Source organism: Aulonocara sp. 'chitande type north' Nkhata Bay, linkage group LG1 (assembly GCF_057382095.1).
Source record: "Aulonocara sp. 'chitande type north' Nkhata Bay isolate Kocher_YH1m ecotype deep benthic linkage group LG1, A_spYH_male_GT1.1, whole genome shotgun sequence".
Lineage (NCBI taxonomy): Eukaryota > Metazoa > Chordata > Actinopteri > Cichliformes > Cichlidae > Aulonocara > Aulonocara sp. 'chitande type north' Nkhata Bay.
The window spans coordinates 30,095,485-30,111,061 of NC_141344.1; the positions used below are offsets into that span (position 1 = coordinate 30,095,485).

Sequence of the window (15,577 nt, forward strand, 5' to 3'; positions counted from 1 at the left end):
GTCCAGACGCTTTTCTTTGCAAGCTCCTTTGACTATTGACCATAATGATAGATGGAGAGGCTTCAAAAAGGACAGCTTACAAGCTAGTTAATCAGGATGATGACGACATTGTTTATATACAGTCTATATAAAAAGAGAAGACAAATGTAAATAGAAAATGGAAAAAATGTCTTATTTTGGTGATTAGAAGCTAGAAAACATGCACGCATAATTATGATTGTGTTAAAAGTCCCCATCTTCCAAGCACAGTTGCAGGGTGGGCTGTCCCATCTGTGCACATATGATAAGAGTCACACATACAGTTGTGGGAAATCATCCAAACTGGTCATGGGTGTGAGACTTTTGAAGGGTGAAAACTGGGTGAAAATGTTTTCATGCTACTCCACGCTGCCACAGAGTCAGTGATTAACGCGTGGAACAAAACAAAACCAAACTGAATCTCAATCAAGAACAAAAATCATTCATTTCTGACAAACACACCATATTCTATTGTTTGTCACTCTGTTTTTGGTTCAGATGCATCTTGTACAACAGAATAGCAACCATTGTTTGCAGCTGCTGCTCACAACAAAAGAGAAGTGGTTGGTCTTGACTCAAGATGCTTCTTTTGTTTGCCACTTCACCACAAGAATGCACTGGTGGAGTGCTTGATTTTTGCTATGGTCTGGCTCTGCATAGGGATTTAACAGTTGACTCAGCCACAGGACAAGGATGTTAAATGACCTTTGACCCAACGGGACAGAAGTTGTGGTGAATGAATGTGGCTATAGAATTTCTTCTAAAAAAAATTCTCTGAAGGGAGATCTGTTCAAAGACATTTTTAGTGACACTTAATCTAGACTATATCAGTTTGCGATGGGGACTGGAGGAAGAGAATTTATGACCGCTGTCAGATCAGTGGCTGCAATTCTGGATGACATCAGGCAATCCTCTATTCAGCATTGTTCTGCGGATAAGGAGGGGAACTGGTGGGAGGGGTGTATGCATGCAAATAGAAACATGCCCTGACCATGCTGCTACCGTTGTCTTTTCCTGTTTCTCACTGGACAGCAGAAGTAGCATCCAGGAGGCTACAGTGTGGCTGACCTCCATCTCCTCACTTCAACACTCAAGATAGTGCATGAATTATACCCCGTATAAATCAAACGTAGGCAGGAAAATACGTTTATTTTATATTACTAGTTTTTCTGTGGGTTACTGTGATTTAGCTGTCTGAGGCGAGCAAATATAAGACAAAGAAAAAATGCTTAATCTTCTCTAAAACCATAAACCGTCCGAGGTGTTTATTGATGCTAGATTAGCTATGTGAATCTGTACCGGCAATACAAACAGACCCAAAAACCCAAATGGTAATGGTAAATGTAAAGCAGGTGTTTCTCACTATTCATTCTCTCACTCACACACCAGTGGAGGCTGTGCTGCCATGCAAAGTGCTGGCTTGTCATTGGCAGACACTGCAGGACTGTGGCTGTCGTGGGGAACGAGCCACAGGTTTAAAACAACACCTTTAATCACAGAGCAAGCTGAACCACATGTACGGTCTAAAGAAACAGAATATAAAGAAAACTCTAAAGTGCAGGCATGAATTTTGCTCCTATCATATTCAGGAGTATGAAAACTAAAACATTTATTCTTTATTTAACATTCACACGAACATTCAAATCCTTTTAATTCCAGCTCAAAAAAGCAGTTGTCTCCAAGAACTTCACATTGTTAAGTAAAGATCCGACAATATTAGGTCTGTGTAAGCTCAATAGTAGCTGCTTGTTAAAGAATTAATGTGGAACAGAAGAGCAGCAGAAACTGGCCTAAGGGACAGTTAGAGGAGAGTCGTCCGCTTTGAGCTCTCTTTACAAGGATGCTCATTCATCGGTCCCCGGCGTATGGCACAGAGAGGATGTCTGTCTGAGCGTGTTTGTGTCTTTCTTATCTCACGAGGGTTTGCGGCACACCAGCTCACACGCAGATCATGAGCAGAGCATGCACATACACAGAAAGACAGCAAGTCAAGAAATGATTTGGTATCCATCATATCACAAGACTTGTGGGTTGTGAGCATGAGTTCTTCTCGCGGTATGCACTGTGAATCCTTCAGGACTTTGCAGACTTGCAGATTTTCACAATATGAAGGTTTTTGTGCCAAGTTTGAATCATATAAACTTCACTCTCACCACTTTCATATTTCATTAACATCACATATTTTAATTCCACACCTGAAAATGTCGCCTTACCTTACAAGTGTCCTTATAATGACACTCCAGTCACAGTGTTCCTGCTGCTTTCTGAGATTGCAAACATCCACCCTCCTATCTACACAAGCCGCAGGACCTTCTCTCTTCCTTCCTTCCCTTTCGAATGTAAGCTGGCGGCCTGTGTCTACTCTACCTCCTTCTCTCATGTTTTTCTCAGCCCTCCCCTTTAAAATTCACTCTTCCCACCCTCTTCTCCTCCTACGAGCACTGATAGCTGAGGGGCCAGCACCCCCCTCCTCTTCCTCTTACCCTTCTCTTCCATCCTGCCACTCAGTCAGCCCTCTGCATCTCTTTCTGTGTCCACTACAGTTGAAACTCCAGCTCAGGCAGACTAGCAGAGAAGTACCCATTCATCCTCTTTCCTTTCCCACCCACTGCTTGTTTGGAATCAGAAGGCCTTTCTGGCGGATTCCCAGCAACGCTTACAGTTTTTCAGCCCTTATATCTTTTTCCTTTTAATCTCGTTTCTCCCAACTGTGGACTTTGTAGCTAACAGAAACAGTAAAATTCAATCAGGAATTTTGCGTAAAACTTGAAATATTCACAGACAAGAAATGAAGAAGACACCACAATTAAACAAGTCTTCAATTAAACAGTTACATCCAGCTTATCTAGATATTTAAGCTCTAGCTCTCTTCCACAGCATGCCTTTTTTCTGCCACAGCAGATCGCCGCCCCTCCCTGAGCCTGTTTGTGCAGGGGGGAGTTTTTCCTTCCCACTGTCACCAAGTGCTTGCTCATCAGCTTCTGGCAGCCAATCAACATCCAGTCACGAAATACTTATTTTTCCCAAATCCAATATCTTGGGCTGTGTGACTGCTGCCTTATTTCCTTGAACCTACCGTGTCACATGTCCAAAATGGCCAACACGTTAATGTCACATGGTTAAGTGGGCATCTGACTACAAAAACCTGATTGTGATTGAATGTAATATTGTTTTGTTTGGTTTTTGGCTGCAACAAACCAGATTTACTTTCTAAATATGCCATGTCAGCACATAACTGGTAACTTTGCAGAAAAACAAACAGCACTTTCCCACCTTACATAACGAGCAGCTGTACTTTTTGGGGTGCGGGCTGTATTATGGCGTGGATTAATCTTAATTTTTTTTTTTTTTTTTTTTTTTTTTTTTACATACTTTGTTTTTCTGCTGGGTTACTTAATGTACTTATATTATAATTCTTTTTAAAATTTCCTGTAACAAACTTAAAAAAAAACGTATTATAAAGTGCCATGAATGGATTACTGGGTGGTAGAGTTAGATAAAATGTTGTTGTTGGACAAAGATTATGGATAGGCGGCGGCGAAGGCAAAGAAGAAGAACAGTTGATATACAAAATGAAAACCTGTTAAATTAATTAGTAACTGAAAGTAGAAAGATTATGGCCCATTTAAGTCGACTCTAGCAGGAGAGATGATTACATTTAAAATTACATTTTTTCTTCAAGGGTTTTGTTTTAACAACACTGGTAAACTCAAAAAAATGTCTGCAACCTACAGAATATTTAAGGATTTAATGGAAATGGAGATAACTGTGCAAGCTTCCACTCTTTCACTACATACACCCTCTAAAAGGTCAGTTCGATACTGAAGCAGGTGTTGTAGTGAAAATTGCCTCCCTCGATGATTGTCTGTGTATTTGAAATGTGGACGGGCCCCTTCGGGCTCAGTGTGAAAGAGACATCCAGAGGCTTCTTAGTTTGGTGCGTGTTCGTGTGAGCATGTTGTGCTGGTTTCTGCACCTGCATCCATGCCTGACCATTTGTTGTCTATTTGTACCAGTATACATTCAGTATAGTGTTCATAGCTGCAAGGCAGAGCACTCCAGAGAGAAGAGTGTGTTTATTGAGCTTTTTACATGTTGCCTCAAGACAATGCTGCTGCTCTTTGTGAGCACCAGACCCCTCTTGTCTTTCTGAGGGTTTTTTTTCCCCTCATATGCAATAGCAGATTTTTGTTTCTCAGTTAAATAGCTGCCAAAATCTGAAACTACTTGTCTAACTGCTACATAAAAACTCTTTTGAATATTCATTTTGGCCTCAGCAGTAGTGAAACGAGCAGCTCTTTGACTCCTAATAAACCCTAAAAAGGAATCCATACAACACTAAATCAAATGATAGGGTTCAAATATTCCAATCAGGATTTTATCAGCGTTGGTGCCAAATAAGGAAGTAGAACCATCTGCGTTCCCATTCAGGAGACACAAAAGGGAAATCCACGGGGAGATTGCATGTCCTGTCACTCAGACGCACTGAAGCCCTGTCAAGCCACCGTGTCATGTTTGGTCTTTTCTTCCTTTCCCTTGGCACTGACACTGTACAGTCATTTATGATGATTTCCCATCTCTGCGAGGAGCAAACTCCACAAAAAGAGAGCTTTACTATTGGTTATTTCAGCCAAAATGTGTCTCAGCGTGAAGTGGGCTCTGTATTTCTGAGTCACACAGGAAGTATCACAGCTTGGCTGAAAGTGCTAAAATATTTTCTACAGTGCTATGGCGATGCCTGATGGGACAGTTGAGGTTATAAAAAGGCCTTTGTGTGCTGTGAAGCTGCAGATTATTGAAGCAAAGTATTTCCATTTTACACGCTATCAGCTGAAAGTCCGCATCATTGGTTGATGTTAATCTTCTTTACAGCAGCAGTGCTGATCCTAACATTGCCTCGTGCAGATTTTCTTACATGTTTACGACTGAAGCTAAGCTAGTTGCGTAAGTAAAATAATACGTTTGAGTACAAACGCACATCCTCTCCCGCATTCTGATCTAACAGAAATATTTTGGGATCAGTAAACAGTTTTTATGAATACTTCTTCCAGCATAGAGTTAATTCTGATTATTTTGCTGGCATTGCATTGAGTCAAAGGAAGTGGGATTAGCCTGGTTGCAGAGGCTCTATATAAGGAAGGGCATCAAGTAAATCAAGCTGAAAACAATGGCTACATTTACTTAAAGCTTAGCATTGCAATAATAATACTAATTATCGCTGTTTTAAAAGCCAAAACTGGATAAAAGCCCTCCATATAAACGCCTGAATCACAATAAACTGTCCCAAATTTATTTAGTCCAGTTCAGATGGGTGGACTACATCTTTTTATTAACTGAAGAATAAAGAATAAATATACTACCATGTAAATTTAATAGGGCTGTTCGATATAACGATATATATCAGATGACGATATAAAAACGTCTAGTTTCATTTTACGCTATAGTTTGTTTTGTGGTGTCGCAAAATAAACTGTTTACGGCAATATTTTTTTCATCGTTTTGATGGTCACTGTAGTGGCTAAATTAATTTCTTAAAGTTCTCTCTTTCTCTTATATTTAATATAACCACACTATGGACAGACAAGCGCCTGTTTTTATGGGTTGTCCAACAGCGACGGTAACACCATACTTACTTTTGCGAGATCTCGCAATACTTTTGCGTCTTAATTTTTTTTTTCTCCCTAATTTTTTTTTTTTCCTCCGTAATTTTTTTTTCTCCCATGTCCCCTGGGGGGCTCCGTAAGAACAGGCTTTTCCCTGCAGCACGCTGTAATAAATACTCACAAAGAAAACGGTGGCCGTTACAACCTATGTCTAAAAATGTGTAGTTTCATGTATCGGTTAAAACACTCGACTGCAGGTACACGGCGCCCAGCTGGAAACACTTCACCTACCCGAGATTCACAGAATTTACAGAAAATATTAATTTTTTTGTGATTTATATCGTTATCGGGATGATAGATGTTCTATATCAGGATATGAGATTTTGGTCATATCGCACAGCCCTAAAATCTAATGACCTAAATGCAAAAGGACATCATTTTTCCCTTTTCCCACAAACAGCAGCTTAGAACAGCAGCTAGTGCCAAACAGCCATCTTCAGAGATCTGATCAAACACAATGCAGCGAGAATTCTGGTGTCTGTTGGAGGCCTATGCAAAAATTCACAAGCACCCCTCTAACCAGCTTTCATCACAAATATTTGATGAATAATCTGACAGCAACAAGGTCAAACACAGTCCTATAAAATGACAGGTAAAACTAGAAATTGCAGAGATGACAGGTATTTTAGTAACAATGCCCCAAGGTGAGCTGAGTGGTTATGAAGCGTTAATATTGTAACTACTCGCTTCTAGATTCACGGATCGGTCACATCAGCCAGCAGAGCTCAGACACACTAGACTCTAGCTTAGCTCTGCTAAGTTAACTAATGTTAAACATCAAAGTAAATAAATGAAATAATGTGATGCTAGTGTATTGTTATGTTATTCAAGTGTCTCTCCCCCACATTTAAGGCTAAACTAGCAGCAATTAGTTAGCATCATATTTAACCCTTATTATCTGCTCTATTTGCCACTGTCTTGCTTTTTTTTCCTTTTCGTGTCTTTTCTTTCTTTTTTCCCCTCCCATAAGGATAACGCCTCTTCATTTTGTTTGGATGGCTTTCATTGTTGTTATTAGGTTTGTTTAAATAAAATCATGCGTGCCACTTACAATGAATAGTGGGTCCCCCTTAGGGAAGTCAGCTCTTGTCTAACGTCACTTCAAATTTCGCACATTTCCAGTGCTGTACTTTAAAGTTTGACAGCCCTCGGGGCCCCACACAAGCAGTTGCCTGTCTTGCCTGGTAGCAAGCATTGCTGTTGAGCAGATGGCAACAAGAGCTACGATAAGACAGTCACCGAAGATGAGTGCAGGACTTCTTCATCACTTTTACATGCATGTAAATACCTAACTTTATCATCTATACAGATCCAAAGTAAGCAGTTGAATCAAAATCCCAAATGAAAATATGTGCTGTCAAGAAATGAGAGGTTAGCCCCTCATTCCTTTATGGACTTGCAAGATACTATAAGCACACTGACACGCCAAATGACCTCAAAACTGAATTATAATATATGATGCAGCCAGAAAAAGCGCTGCAAGCACTCTGATTGTTTTCACAGAAGTCATGAATGCAAAGTTAATTTGAAGCCTAACACTTACAGAAGTAAAGGAAGGGCAGAGGCAGCACAGGACAGCAGCTGTGAGCGAGCGGCAAATGGAATAAAATAAAACAGAACAGAATAGATTTAACACACCTGCTCCAGCAGCCTAAAGTGAATCGGCCCATCTGGAGTTTTTGTCAGATTTTCCAGATGGCCTGTTCAGGAATGTTGGAAAGCTAATCTTTTATTTGAGCCTGCATTAATTTCAATCAGTTAAAAAGAAGGGTCACAGGAGCTGTTGGAACTCACTGGCTCCCATTTATCTTGCTCATTAATTTCTATTATATCATTTCTGGAGTTTCTCAGAAAGTGAAGAATACAGATTAAAGCATCAGCAAGACTCGAGGTTTGGGCAAAGGGGCAAAATATTCCCATTTTTCATGTCAGCATTTCAGCCAATAGTAGCTGGTGTATCCATGAGGTGGGGTGTTGTTACATAAACTCCACGTGTGTACCATATAAAGCTACAGTAGACCCCAGCTTTCAAAAGCCTTTAAAGTGGACATACGGCATCTTAAAAAGCCACAGTAGAGAGAAAAACATATCTGTGGAAATATTTGTTGTAACTAATCAGACAGGACCGAATAAATCAGGCACATTCGTTTAAAAGTTCGGCCTGTTCCGTCTCAACCAACGGCCGCGGCAGGCTAAACATGAGGACACAGATGACGCGCAACAATAAACGCATGAAATACACTTCTGTATCATTTGCTCCTTTTATTCCACATGCAACTCAAAATCATTCAAGCTGCGGTCAACAGAAAGTTTTGCCTCATGCTCACCCTACCTTTCTGCTCATCAACATCAGGTGCTGTGAACAGGTGAGTGCAACCACATTTATCAACTACCTCACCCATGAGACACGCCCCACACCCGTGCACCAATACAGTGAGTCCATTTAAACCAACCCACTTAGTCAAAAAAGGAACAACTCATATGGCTCCTACACGGCCAATACCCAGGGATGAACACCTCGCAGTTTCTTTAGTCTTGGCATATAGTAACCAGATCATGAAACTCACTGAATCAATCTCTGTCAATGCCTCAGTAACAACAAGTGCTGTGTGACTCTTGGAGTGTGCTTTCTTGATGATAGGGGATCACTCAGAATAATGACAGGAGATGCAGAAGCCCAGATAATGGTTGCTCTTAGCCAGGCCTATTAAGCAGCTGTAATGCAAAGAGCACGCTGCCCATGGACAGGAAACACTGAAACACAGCTCAAGGGCACTTATCAGAGCACAAGTACACGAAGAAGTGGGTGTCCCGGAATCCATCTATCCCTCCGGAGGGTAAAAGGAGGTTGTTATCAGCAGCAGCGCTATCGTCCAGGTAATGTAATTACTATGGATACACTCTATATTATTTCCTAGATATTCTGATATAGTTTCAGATACAAGTTCTGAGCCTTTTTGCTTATCCTTCTTACTAACGCATGCCATATTTTCCATACAAACACAAACCAGAGACACATTTTACCCTGCACCACTTATAAGGTCAGTCATCCAAAACCAAGAAGAAAGGTCTAAATTAATAATCTCCCTCTGTGCTTGCCTTTCTTTTTCCCCCAGGAGTTTCTGCCACATGCTTTTTGGAGCATAATGATGCGATCTGGGCCTCACACCCTGAATAACAGAAGGGGGCTGCAGATTTAAGGTGAAGGAAAAGTCTAGAGAGAGAACCAGAAGATGAAACTGGAGGTCCAGAGGGGAAAGACAAATAGAGATAAAAGCTAACTAAAAGAGAGAGAATAAGGTATTTGAGGTGAAAGGGAAGACCAGAAAAGGAGAGAATAAAGAGAAAGAAAAGGGCAGGCTGGGCGACAGAGACTGATGAAATATTTAAAGAAAAAAAGAAAAAGCAGACAGAGAGGAGGAGCAGAGGAGGCTCTTACCAGACAGAGATTAACTCCCCTCTGTCAGACCACCTGCCTGCTCTGCAGCACACGCGCATACACAGCGAGCGTGATTCTATTGTACCATCAAATGATTAAAATATTATCACCCAAAAAGCACTTAAGCTTCATTATTTAATGAACAGCATCCTGACAGCAATCCAGCAAAAGGACAAATGTCTAGTAATACTAACCTAATAAATCCATAAAACATTTTAGGCCAGTGCAAAAGTGCTTTAATCCTGTATTCTTTCTAATGGCCAGCAGGGGGCGACTCCTTTGGTTACTGATTTGTTAAAAGAAATATACCATATAAACCATATAACCACCATATAAAGAAAATTGATGGATGGATGGAAAAAGTCTCAGGTCAGTGCTTCATAACAGGACTTAACAAACCAATGGCTGACATTACAGCGACTACTCCCAGCCTATATACAGTCTGTTTGAATACATACACAGTTTCCATCCTTTATCATTAATATGGCCCAAAAAAAATCATTGGACATCCTCTTCTCTCCCAGAAGAACCTGTACAGCACGCGCTGCCTCAACAGGGCACCAATAACAATAATAATATTTATATTTATAAGAAGGTGCAATAATACTGAATGTGCTATAATAACAGTGTGCAATACACGTACACTTATTCTTCATTTTATCAATAAGTTAAGTTACCGTGTCGTGTTGTTGTACGTAGTGCTGACTTGGGACAGTTTTCCAATTTCATTGTACTATTGTACTATGTGTGACTATCTCATCTTACACGGTGAACATCTGTTTGTGTAAAGCTAACAGATAAACCAATTCATCCTGTGTGTTTAAAGAACTTTGACAGAAGCAGTATGGGCAAAAGTTATTTTATGTCACGCTGCACGAATCGCATCAGCTCTGAAATGAAAGCCGTCTGGCAGCGATACAAAACGGGGAGGAAAAAATAAAAATGGCACAGAGTCTGAGACAGAAGATGAAGGAACACTTTCATCAGATTATTGAAACCCATCGCTGAAGCAAGAGCACAGGAACAGCTCTGTGGAGTGATTAATCAGTGAGTGAGTTATGATTTCAGATCTGTTAAGGTATTGCTTTTGGTGAATGCTGATGGGGAATATTGACTTGCAGAAGGTTTGGATCACCAGGCATTTATAACAGCGCTTGGAGAGTGCCAAGAACCTGACACCACAATCAAGGGAAGATGAAAGTTGCTATTCATGCCTAGATTTGCTACAGTGAAATGTTTTTCTCTGCGTTAAATCAATCATATTCATTAGGAGCAGTGGGCAGCCACTGTGCAGGCAGCCACCTAGGTCTTTTGGAGATGTAATCTAGGTTTTTTGGGGTGGTGGGAGAAGCTGGAGCTCCTGCAGAAAAGTTGTGTTTAGTGGAGATCATTTAAATTCCACAGTGAACCCCTCGCTGTGAGGCAGCGGTGCTAATCACAGAGCCACCCTCCTCTGAGTCAGATACAAACAGCAGTTCTGTCTGATGCTAAAGAGTTAAGAGACTGTAGGTGGATGAGCTGTTTTGTTGGTGTTCTGTTTCTTTGCTAGTTGTGGAGTGCAAAACAAAGCATTTTCACACTGGGGGATTGAAGAAAATTAGTTGCACACCACACATTTCTGGATTACCCACTGAAGAAACACAAAGAAGAGCTTGTCTGGTTTCCTATCAGTTTAAATAAGTCGTAGTCAAAACTTGGCAGAAAACAACTCTATAACCAGGATTTGCCATAGGAGACATTTCGACATGTTGGCATGAGAAACCAGCGTTAATGATGTGAATTAATAGAAGCTGCTTCAGTTTTAGAATTACAAATTACAGAGACAAAAAAAGGGCGTGAATATTATGAGTAAAACATGTGCTTTATTAGAATGTCAAGCCAAAAAGTCTCCTGTGAAGAAAGGCCTAACCTGGCCTATTATTGTGCATTGCAACATTTCTTAAGCAAATATAAAAAACAGAAGGCAAAAATAACCAGATGCTACAACATGGGCAGACTGAAACAGATGGCCAGCCACCAGTTTCCATAAAAACATCAATCCATCAACTGCTTCGTCTGATTTTTCCTTCTCACACAAGGCCTACAGTGTATTTATTATTTTTTTCACATGTCTGAGAAAAGCTACTCACTCCAAATTGGATGAAGCGCTCAGCTTTGAGGTTCAGAAGTGCAGAGCTTTAGTATGCTCGGCACTCCTGCCCGACTGTGTCAGCACCCAGCACCAGACGGACTCAACACCCTTTTGGTATTACTGCCTCTTCGATCTTTCCCTGTCTGTCTCGCTCTCTCTTTTCTCTCCTATGTCCTTTCACTAGCTCGTTCTCTCACTCCGTCTCTCTTCACAGGATTGGAGAGATGGACAGCGTGAAAAAGCAAACCTAGACAGAGAAGTGCCAGACCATCTGCCGAGCCAAGGACTTCTCCATTGCAGACAGTGACTGTCTGAACCTTGGCGAGACTAGTTCACGCTGTAGGAATACTGAAGATAATGCTAAAGATAATGAATGCAAGAAGGGAGAGAGTGAGAAAGCTCTAATATCCATCAGACCCAATAACAAATAAGTCATCTTAATGTTTGAATGTCAGTCAGTACTTTGTCCATTAACAGATAAGCCAATCACACTGCAAATTGAAAGGTCACATTTAGGTTATTAAATAAAGGAGCACCCACAAAGCTGCAATGTATATTTAACACTTAGGCAATCACATGTTAATTACATGGTCGGCCTTTAGGCAAAAAATGTGTTTATCTCCCTGTGCTGACGTGTGCGGTTATGTCCTACATTGAATCACAATTCATAAAAAATGATAATTGCTTTTGATTTGTTTATCTTCTGTAAAAGTGAATATTCCCATCTAATGATGGCTACACAAGAAGACAGGTAATTGCTAAATATCTGAGGAATCATGAGGTCACCTTGAATTGCCTCAACATTTCCTTTCCACTCTGTATGGCAGTTGTTGAGATATCTTGCTTTAGATCAGAGTGATGGCGACATTAACTCTGTATTAGTGACAGTACAGATACCAGAAGCTAATGCTGCTATTTGTGTGATATAGTTATCCAGAGCAATGAGATAACATTGTCCTTGTACAGGAGCCTCTCGCATAGTAGTTCATCATGTTGATTCTTCTTAATCAGTTTATGCCTACTTCCAGGGTTTAATTTGTTCTGCATCCTGTTGAGACAGGATGCAGGCCCTCCCAGAGTGCACCACGTACCTCCGTCATCACTATCAATAACGTCTGTAATATTTAATGTTATCCATCCATGCTTTGGTCTGTGAAGGTTCTCAGTCATCCAGGTCATCGTAGTCTAAGGAGCTTGGAAAGAAAAGCGCCTCCATGCTTTTGTTTGAAATTGAAGTTAACTGTAAATCGCTTGTTTCCCTATTCTCGATATATTAGAAGCCTGATGTTGACAAAGATAGACGTCAGTTTTTCAGATCACACAGTGCTGGCTCAAATGTGTGATGTTCTGCTAAGGGCAAAGTTCTGCTAGGAAACCTTGGGTCCTGCCTGATGTTACTTTGACACGTACCACCTATCTAAGCATTGCTGTAGACTGTGTACAACCTTTCATAGAAATGGTATTCCCTAGGAAAAGACTGTACCTTTTTCAGCCAGACAATGCTACCTGCCACAAAGCAAAAAGAGTTCAGGATGGTTTGAGGAGGACAGCAATGAGTTAACGGTCTTAACCTGTCCTCCCCAGATCTCAATCCAATCAAGCATCTGTGGGATGTGCTGAAAAAAAACCCATCCAGTCCATGGGTGCCATAGGAATTAAAGGATCAGTTGATAATATCTTGGGACTAGATGCCATAGCACACCTTCAGGGGTCTAGTGCAGTCCATACCTCAGCAGGTCAGGACTGTTTTTGCAGCAAAAGGGGGACCAGCAGGCCAACAGTTAAGGCAGGTGGTCTTCATGTCTGGTTGGTGTAGTTTGGTTTCTTTTCCTATATGAATGCAAAGTCAACTTTTGGCCCCAATTCCATTTACCTCTAATGAAGCAGTTCATGCAAGACATTGTTTTTTTTTTCTCCACCTGCTGATCTTAAGTTCATATCAGAATTCTGTGATCATTAAATTTGAATTACTGTTTGTTTTGTTTTTGTTTACAGGGATGCTGTGTAATGTGTTTCAGTCACTTTTTGATGTGTTTCATGACTTCCTCTGTTTCCGGCTGTGCTTGAACAGCACCTTCAGTGGATGGCTAAATTTGCATATTAAGCACTGGTTACATCAAATTGAATAAAATAGTTAATACACAGGGAGGGCAGATCCACAAATTAATGACAGCTACTAGGAAACTAGGAAAGGATATAAATATAAAAAGAAATTTAGCTCAGAACCAAAAAAATTACTGTCTTTCCTTTTAAACTATCGCCAGGAAAAGGTGAGCTGTGGTTTGCCAGTGCTGGAGAAATTGAACCGAGTCACTTCAGAAGAGAGCAGTAATAAACGAGAGCATATCAATATAGAGGATTTTCTTTTATGGGACTTTAAAATAAATTCAAATTAGGCATTCAACAGTCTGTTAAGCAGCATACAAAGAAGTTGCAAGCTGCAAAGAGACAGACAGATTTCAGCAATTCTGGCACCAATGTGGGGGAAGGGAAGTTCCAGATGTTACGACTTATCCAGGGCAGCAGTCATGAGGAAGGACGTCTAATGAGTTTTTCTACTAAAGTGAGCATGTTGAAATATAGCTGACTCAAAGTCATATCCCCAGTCCAAATAGACAAGGATACAAATCAAGCCAACGTAGATTATTGCGTACTGCTCCATCTCCTCAGTTTTCTGACTCTCACATACAGAATCTCAACCTGTATGTACTTCTGCATATCCGGGATCATTTCTCCATTGCCTCCAAAATAATGTCTTCTTCAGTTTTAGGTTTTAAGAAAAGGAGAAAAAGAAGAAAGAAAGACAGAAATAAAGGAAAATGAGCCAAGTGACCTTTTCTTACAAAAAAAAGAGCACGCTCATGCAGAAACAGCCATCAGTAATCGCCTTTGGATCTATGTGTGAGCTTCATAAGCTACATTGAAACGACAGTATCCCCATATGAGGGTGAAGGTTAATGTGTTGTGAATTTGACCTAATTCTGAGCCTCCACTGTGCTGAAGAGATCACCAACAGAAAACCAACCACAGGGTTATAGCACTCATGCTGCTGTCATTCTGCATAAGCAAACCTCCATATGTCCAATACAGGTTTTCCCGTGCTGACGAATTTTATTATGAGGTTTATGTAAGACCACGTACTGTGTTAGCTATCCATTAAAAGCTCAGTCACTCATGCACATATTTCCAGTCTGTTTCATCGATCCTTCTATTGCCAGTCTGTTAATTAGGTTTCTACGCTACAGTATGTGTCCCAGTTTAAAGGCCATATGTAAAGCACAGACCTAATTTCACCATGCTCTATGGAGAATAATATTTAATTTTGGATGTTATTCCATAAGGAAGTCTCTATTAGCAACATGCTAAATTTGGTTGCTTCCCAAGTCATACTTTAGCCAAGTTTATCCCCCTTTATTTCCACATATCTTAATCTATTTACACAATTATGAGGTTGTATATGTCTGACACCAACCTCATTCAAGAACTCACCATGAATTAGAAAGTGAGTCCATCTTCCACGGAAGTTCAAAATAATAAACTTCAGTGTTCTTGCATAGAAATGCACATTAGTTTATGCTTGTAATACTAAAATTAGACTAAAAAATGTGCCTGAAAAACTTCTGCAGTAGATAGAAAGTACATTTAGGTCAAAAATCATTGCCAGGCATTGCCTGTAGTAGTTAGGCCTGAGTTATTTTTCTTTGTCATTTTGTGCACCTGTTTTGCACCAAAATAACCGAAGCCAAAATACTGCACCTAATTTGTCAGCACAAGAGCAAGTCAGCTGATATCAGCAGCAGTCCTGGTAAGCTCTCTGTCCCTCCAAGTTGTGTCATTTAAATGTTGATGTTATCTGCTATGGTTTCAATTGTGTAAGGGCACAGTAGCTTCTATTGCCAAACCATTAAGAGTTTTGCAGTGATGTGATTTTATTGATTGATAGATGGGAACTTCAACCAGCAAATACCTTACTTTTTCCTGTGGTAGCAGAGAAATAAGGCTGTAGGGATGAGGGTTAATTGAGCTATATGTGATATCCTAAATTAAGATAAACTTCAAGGCTTATAATTCTATTATGTTCTGTTTCCTATATGCTGTGAAGGCTTGGAATCATTGCTTCATTGCTATTTAGTAATCCCACTTTTCATTGTCAGGGGCATTGGAAAGGTTGTTATATTGTAAAATATAAATTTTTACAGCCAAAAACATAGGTGTGGTGGTGCTCTTAATGGCTTAATAGAATTACAATTGCAGGTTTAATTCAAATATAACGAGACAGTATGTTAACCATGCGTCATTCTTTTAACTTGAGGATTATCTGTGTTA

The 15,577-nt window shown here is 40.3% G+C and overlaps 1 protein-coding gene across 4 annotated transcripts in view; it reads right to left on the minus strand.

Annotated features, from left to right (window-relative positions):
- Nucleotides 1-15,577, minus strand: part of coro2ba (coronin, actin binding protein, 2Ba) — a 54,661-nt gene that overhangs the window by 23,571 nt on the left and 15,513 nt on the right. The window contains exon 1 of one of the 4 annotated variants that reach the window (XM_086292820.1): nucleotides 2,232-2,396. The exons of the other annotated variants lie outside the window; for them this stretch is intronic. The gene's annotated coding sequence lies outside the window, so the exon portion shown is untranslated. Of the gene's footprint in view, nucleotides 1-2,231; nucleotides 2,397-15,577 lie in introns of those variants that run through there. 4 annotated transcript variants of the gene reach the window in all.